The 8,152-nt window shown below is 40.2% G+C and overlaps 1 long non-coding RNA gene across 2 annotated transcripts; it reads left to right on the plus strand.

Annotated features, from left to right (window-relative positions):
* The first annotated feature begins 239 nt into the window (after window positions 1–239).
* LOC117556605 lies at window positions 240–3,592 on the plus strand. 2 transcript variants are annotated; one of them, XR_004570601.1, is made up of 5 exons: window positions 240–460; window positions 759–1,200; window positions 1,315–1,553; window positions 1,661–1,819; window positions 1,963–3,592. It is a non-coding gene; the product is annotated as an uncharacterized LOC117556605 (long non-coding RNA). The 2 variants fall into 2 exon arrangements; XR_004570600.1 differs by having other exon boundaries at window positions 240–1,200.
* Window positions 3,593–8,152: the final 4,560 nt, after the last annotated feature.

Genomic DNA, 8,152 nt, shown 5'->3' on the forward strand with positions numbered 1-8,152 from the left:
CGATCACCCAGCTAGCGGGGAACGTTCTCACAACTTTGGCTAACGTTACCTTGGTTCTAATAAGGTTTTAAAGAAACGTTTTAATCTGATGTTCAAAGAACCTTTTTAGGATGTTTATTTTTTCAAATAATGTTCCTATAAGTTTTAAGGTTAACTAAGACATAACGTTTTAACTGCAACATTCAGAGGATGTTTTGAGGATGTTATTGAGGCCTGAGATAACAGAACGTTTTTTTATAAAACGTTCCTTTAATGTGATATGTTAACAAAGGTGGAACGTTTTGCCTGGCTGCAACACTAAGGATGTGTTTTGGACGTTGTTGGGTAACACATTAAAGATGTTCCCCCAAAGTGAGCCCTGCGATGACGCCTCTGGACCCGACCCCTCCAACAGTTCCCAGAACCAAGAGGAGGGTATCTCGACTTGTGATGTTGCTGCAACCTGCAAAAGCCATAGCAGGTACGTTTATCACACATCCTGAACAGCTTTAGTACAAGCTCTGACCTTTATTCAGAGGGGTCTTGGAGGTTTTTGTGAACACTTGATTTTTCTCTTTGGATTCAAACAATTCCCTTCAGTTCCTTGTGTAACCTGACAATCTTTAATTCAGCACACAGCAGGTCACCCACATATAAAACACCCGAAAGCTTGATCTTTAGACACGACACCATTTAACATATGATTAATAACATGTTCTAATGATAACTGATTCATCACTGGGTGAGTGCAGTGCTTTGACAGAGTAATCTGCTGTTAGTAGGAGAGAAGGCTGCCCGGGACTGCAGCCTCCAGACGACAAATGATAAACAAGTTGAACAGGTTGAGCTGCAGCCATTGACCAATCCGATGGAAAGCCTCTGAAGGCTGGTAAGCAATAAAGATCTGTTGTACCAGATCAGAGAATACATATTTTTCATGTTGCAAATAATTTGTTTGACATTACATTGATGCAACCTCTTAGAAGAGCGTAAAATGTTTCTTAATTAGACTTTACATTTAAAGTTAGCAATGTTTACAGTAGCAGGTTTAACTGCAAGTGACTTTTTATATTTATTTTATTACTGACCATCATTTTTGTCATGTAAACTCACGGGGAGAAGAAAGTGCAAAGCTTGAAAATATTGCAAGCTCTGGCACAACACCACTCCCAGACTCTCAAGACAAAACGCCATGAAGAGTGTCTGGCTCTATTTGACGAGGTATTTTACACACTTCCCTTTTGTATCTTTGTTCAGATCTCTTTGTCTCACGCTGTTATCATTAGCCAAAATGTCCCTACAGACTTGAGTGATGACAGTCATTTTTTATCATAGGTAAATAACCTACGCTCAGCAGTGGCCTGTGAGGCTATGACCACGTTAGCCGAGCTGTATGTGAACCTCAAAAAGGCAATGGACTCGGAGGTCGAAGCCACAGGCCGAGCTCTGCTGCTCAAACTAGCGCAGACCGCCAGCAACTTTGTTCAGTAGCAGGCCAATCTTGCACTGGGCGCCATGGTGGAGAACTGCAGCCATGGGCGGACAGTGAGCACTCTGTTGAACACGGGACTGAAGTAAGTGGAGGCTGCATTCACTTTAGCAGCAGGAGTTATCAGACTAAATGAAATGAAACAGTAAGAGACAGTTTGTCTCATATCACCCTGTATTTGTCCCTCCTCAGTCACCGGTGTGTCGCAGTAAGAGGGAGCATGGCCCAACACCTGCACCTCTAGGTCGACAGATTTGGAGCAGCTTGCGTCTTGGCAGCAGGAACGAGCTTCACCGAACACTTCCTAAGAGCCGTCTCCAAAATGTGTGTGGATGCTGCACCAGACGTGAGGTACGTTGTCAAGTTATATGGATTTAGTGTAGAACTTTGCTTAATCTTGTAATGTGCTCCTCTTGTTTTGTGTTGATTGTTTTCACCATTTCAATTGTATTTATCTGAACTTTGTGCTTAACAAATAACTTCTTCCTCCACAGGCACCACGGACAGATCCTCCTCCAGAAGCTGGCTTCCAACCAGAGATTTCTGAACCTGTGGACAAAGATCATCCCAGAAACAGAAAGAGCTCCGCTGGACAAGACCCTGAAGAAGTCCAAGCTGTAAAACTGGAGAACATGTGCAATATAAATAAATAACTGCATACTTCCTCATCTTATTCTTTTTGACTAAAAACACTTAGGCATCCAGTCTAATATAGAGTGTTAACTGCTCGTTACAATGATACTGAAAAATGCTGCCAATATAAAATATGTAGTCATGATGTTGCACTTTTGCAGATTGCAGCAGGTTGTGAGCAGGTCAGGCAAGCAATATTTTCCCTTCTCACATTGTTTTATTATATGACTTTTAGAAGCCTAGAATTGCAGAATGATTGTTTTCTGTTAATCGTCTCAAATGTACACTGTAAACATGCACCCGGGTCAACTTCACCCGGGTACACAAACAACACAGAAGCAGCTAATCCTCTGACTATTATGTGAAGTGAAAGTTGCCTGCGTTGACCAAAATAATGAATGCACATCATAAGGTTAAGCGTCACAGACTTCCTTTTTCTCTGCCCCTCTCTGTGTACTGAACATTTGAATATGTTCTCTTGGCAAACAGTGTTTGACTGTAAATACACACCTCTTTTACATGCGGGGTCATATTTTCTCTTTTCCTTTTATTTCCATCCTGTTTCTTTTCCAAGCTGTGAAAAGAGTTGCAGGAATTGAAAATGTATCTGCATTCCAGGAAATACTGGAGATTTGAATAGATATCTGATGGTCTACAATAGCAGTGAATCTTCAGGGGCGTCTCTGACACCACAACTTCATAGTTGAATTCAAAGCCCTTGATTTTTCAAGAAGAAAAAATACATTCGACTAAAGGATGCTTTCTTGTCCTTTAGTTATTTATTGCTCATCTTATTCATTCATTCCTCGTCAATAGATGTCCTTGACTGTTTTTGAAAGTAAAATGGCATTCAGTTCAAATCAATGACGTCAGTTTCTTCCTGTTAGAACACCTTTGACTCATGTGCAACCTTGGTGCAGTCTCCAAACCTACATGAAATAAAGCCCACTGATGACACTGACAACACCTACAGTCTCATATCTCTGTTGAGATATGAAGTTGCTTTTAGGATGGATTGATGAAAAACAGAGAAAGGACAAAAATGTTTCGCATACAATCTCTTGTCTTGTGAAAAGTACTTATTCTTATTTCATCAACAAAAAATTATTTTTGACTTTCACAGCTCTAAAATATCTCATATGTATTTAATAAGGAGCCAACTCTTCCTCTCGATATTGCTATTAGTGAGAAAAGACAGCTGGTCTGGATATTCATGTATATTTCTCAGCACTATTTTCATCTGTGAGTTAAAGGGACTATAGGGCCTTGAAAATTGGTATTTTGCACAGTAACACAAGTAGAGATGTTCACATGTGACCTCTGTGAGCTGTTTTGTTAAGTTAAATGAGCAAGAACAAGTATTTACAGACATGCTAGCTGCTCTGTGTCGCTACACTATAGGCCTTTGCTAAAATAAATGTCATACATTTTTCAGTGCAAGTTAAATTATTGGAAATGTCGTCATATAGAGTTTTTGTATTTTGTATTATGTTCTCATGGCATTTTCGTGTTATAGTCACGACATTTAATCTATTGATTCGTGTTCACCATCACGGTTTTCCCCTTTTTTTTTCGTGGCACACAGAACGATTTTAAAAGCAATGTATTTCTATTGGTAGTGTGTTTCGTGCCTGCAACACGTCTTTTTGTCCGGTCGGGTCTTGGAAGACCGGAAGCTGTGGGGTTGATAAAAACATCTCCTTACTCAATATCAAGCCACAATTATTGTTTTTATTTTAAATCGTATAATGTCGGACTTTTTTTGCCGTCCGCGAGGAAAATAAATGGGGCTCAGAGCCTCAAAATACTGAAATCTGTATTTTTAAAATGTTTTTTTCTTTCTAATTGGTTATTCTTTTCTAAATAAAACATTGTTATTTACTCAACAATAACACACAATTATCCTTGTTATTTATTTGTTTAATTCTATAATCTCTGGCTTTTTTGGCGTCCGTCAGGAACTGAATTTCAAAATAAAATAACCGGAAACAGACATAGGCCTATATGGGACATTTCGAGCATCATTGCGATACACACCCACTGAACTGATTACCCAAGATCCTCAGCTATGGTTTAAGCTCGCTGATTGGATGTTTTAGCCGCAATGCACGTTGGGATATGGTGTTAATGCAATATGAAATCCGAAAAACATTTCGGAGTTTAGGATGGCCGAAGACACTACACTACCCATAATCCTCAACTATCGTTTGGGACTACAGTCCCTTTGCCTGAAAAACCCATTGATTAATCTTCAAGCTCTGGGATTGGATGTTGGAGTGGCAGTGCGCCAAGGTTACCCCAAAGCGTCAAACAGCACTTCAGAGGGGAACGAAACCACGGCAGACTATCCAAAACTGGACTCAAACTTAACTGTCTCCCGTGTGTTGCATTTTGGTTCTCAGCTCGTTCGTGACACACAACTAAAGTTCTTGAATGCCAAGCATACTGTGTATGCCTACTCAAATCCTCATGTCATAGTTACAAGTTTCATTGGAGTACCTTTGTGTACCGTTGCAATTGAGACCAATGTAGTGGGCCTCCTACCATTTTAACTAAACAGACAACAACTTCCACACACAGTTGTCAAAGCTTAGGAAAATAAATTAGTATTGCCAGGTGAGTTACAACTTTGTTTGGTTCAGTTTATGTAACCAATGTAGCATGATAGCATATAGTAGCAAAAATAGCAAGCTAGCTAACTAGCTAGCTGTCCGCTAGTTAGGTAATTTCAGATTCTGGATAAACTAACTTATTTAACCAGATAAAAAGCATTGAGATACAATCTCATTTACAATGCTGACCTGGCCATGAAGGCAGCAACGTTACACATTATTACACATAACACAGACATAAAATACAGAGAACACAACTAATTAAACAAAAAGACGAAAAGCAGTCACTACATTGTGCACATTTGGGACAGTAAGAAAGGTACACTACTTATTACTGCAAGAGCAGCTGGTGGTAAGGACCTCAGACAACTTCAATTTAAAACAGGCTATCAATCAATCAATCAATGTTTATTTATATAGCCCAATATCACAAATGTTACATTTGTCTCAGTGGACTTTACAGTTTGTACAAAATATCAGTATGACAATACGACACCCTCTGTCCTTAGACCCTCACATCGTACAAGGAAAAACTTCCGAAGAAAACCCACAGTTTAAAGGGAAAAATGGGAGAAACCTCAGGGAGAGCAACAGAGGAGGGATCCCTCTCCCAGGACGGACAGACGTGCAATAGATGCCGTGTGTAAATTAGGGACATAGGGACAAGTGCCATCAGTTTGAGGCTTGATTGAAGGTCATTCCAAGACCAAGGACCATAATAAAAGATTCCTTTTTCCAGCCTCAGTCCGCACGGCAGGAACCTTGAACCGTATCCAGGCACTGGATCTGAGGTTGTTAGAGTCACAAACTGGAGCACATCTGTCACATATATACAATGGAAGTTTACCTAAAATGGCTTTATACATTAATAAAAACCAATGCTGCATCCTATGCATAGTAAGTGAGGACCATCCAGTTAGGCTATACTGTTTGCAATGATGAGTCCTATAGGGTGCATTTGACATATATCGCAGTGCAGCATGGTAGAGTGGGTCAAGTTTGGCCAACACAGTGGGACAGGCAAACCTATAAATTGTATCACCGTAGTCAAGCTGGGACAGGAATAAGCCAGACACCAACCTTTTACAGGAAGAAGTTGAAAAACAACATTTAAGTCTGAAAAGGAAGCCAAGAGTGAATTTCAATGTCATAGTTAGAACTTCAATGTGGTGTTTAAAGTTTCGATTTCTGTCCAACCAAAAGCCCTGATATTTGTATGTGTCGACAAACTAAACGGAGACGCCATCAAGGGTGTCAATGGAGAGGCAAGAGGACGCTGACTGGCAAAAAGCATGGCTTTGGTTTACTATTCAATAGCAGTTTGGAATCAAGAAGTGCATGCTGCAGCGTGATAACATCTGATTTTAAATTGGAAACGGCCATATCCAGAGAAGGAGCACATGAGTATACAATAGTGTCATCAGCATACATATGATAGGTAGAAAATTGCATCTGATTACAAATATTGTTTACATATAATAAAAAGAGCAAGGGCCCCAAAATGGAGCCCTGTGGAACTCCCTTCTCCAAGGTGACAGGCTCAGAGACAGTACTACCTAACCTGACATCTCTAGAGCTAGGTTTGCTCTCTTTCCAGTTATCTGCTACTTTACGTCCCGAATGACATGTGTTTCCGCCCTAATAAGTAATTATCATGCCTCCCAACGACCTTTATGACACAACCACTCAAAATTCCTCTGAGTGCAGGTTAAGTAAATCCACAGAGAAATTAAGTTAACTTGTTAACATAGGTAGAGCTTGGTAAAGCTGCATTCTCCCACTATGCTCCCTTTTTATGGAATACGCTGCAAGTAAAACTTTGTCTAGAGGCACTTCCTACTGTAAATGCTTTTAAAGGTATGCTACGATTAGCCCTTCATGAAACATGTAACTGTTTTACCTGATGCTATTGCTGATGTGATTATGCTTCTTGCCACTGCACAAATGGCCTTCTGTATTTATATTTGAATTGTATGTTTTTTGTTTAATGCCCTTGTTTTATGTTGAAACTTGTTGTGTGCCGTGTTGGTCAGGACTCCCTGGAAGAAGATATCTTGTATCTCAATGGGACATTCCTGGATAAATAAAGGATAAATAAAAAAATAAAAAAATAAAAATAAAATAGGTTCAGGAGCATGGCCAAGCCTAAAACCCTGTCTCTAACCACGGCCACCCTTATTTATATCCTGCTTGTCTCCATTATTTCATTCCGCTGTAAGAAAGCTGTGAAACTTTACATTAAACTTGGCGACAACACTGTGACACCCCGCTGCATGTTTATGTGTAATTCTCCCGTGTTGGAGACGAGAGGGTGGCGCGGCAGCACTGCAATAAGCTGTAAACTAACGTTAGATGCCACCTGTTAAGCCAGGTTTCCCGGGCGCAACATCTTGCAAGAAACAGCATCTCAGGGCTTCTTAACATTTAACAACCTATTAATGATGCATACCCACTTAACGGGAAGAAACTCAGGCCCGTAATCAGCCCAAGCAGATCATGCCGGAGACGGAACCCCCACCCTGAGTCTCCCACTGCACGGACCACAGCACGTCCTCCCAGACCAGAACATCTCTTCACCCCCCTCATATCATTCATGTGTTACTTCTGCAATAAACCTACAAACGTCACACTGTTTTGGTGTGGTTCCTGCTAGTGAACTGCTACTTAAACATAATGTCATTGTATGGGGTTAATACATGCAGCTTTGGTGACTTTCTTGTTTCCGTTTTAAATTATGACTGACATTGATTGAGAAAATCTTACATTCAACTGATTTACGGTGTACTTTCATCATCCTTGACTTATCAAAGCAAAACAAAGCTGTTTTTCTTAGTTCATGAAGAGTTGATTTTGTGATTGCGAGCTGGACAAAATTAATTCGTTTTCGACTCGACTCATCATTTTATTCCGTAATTAATGCAAACACACACACACGGACACACACATTTTGTTGCCTTTGGTCTTCCTTCTGGGAGGATAATTTCACTCTGGTAACAAGTGAAAACAATTCCATAGTTCGAGCAGAGAAATAGTAAACATGTAAAATCTATTTGATGGCAACGATCACCTTTACGACAGAGGGTTTCTGAAAAAAATAGTTTGAAATGGGTGTAACGGTTCACAGAAGTCACGGTTCGGTTCGTACCTCGGTTTGGGGGTCACGGTTCGGTACGGGTTCGGTACAACAAGAAAAAGCAAAAAAAAATCCCAAATACATGATTCCAGGTTTGCTGTTCTTTATTATGAACAGTAGTGCAAGTTTCAGTTTAAAAATAAGGAACTCTGATATTTTGAGTAATTAACTGTATTAAACAGTTAAAAACAAACCACAAACAGTACCACACACACTCAGATGGCCGAGGCGAAGTCACGCCCATCTACTTCCGGACCATGGGACCCCGGAAGCGAAAAATGTACATTGAATTCAATGGAGAGAGAA

This window comes from Gymnodraco acuticeps, unplaced genomic scaffold (genome assembly GCF_902827175.1).
Source record: "Gymnodraco acuticeps unplaced genomic scaffold, fGymAcu1.1, whole genome shotgun sequence".
Lineage (NCBI taxonomy): Eukaryota > Metazoa > Chordata > Actinopteri > Perciformes > Bathydraconidae > Gymnodraco > Gymnodraco acuticeps.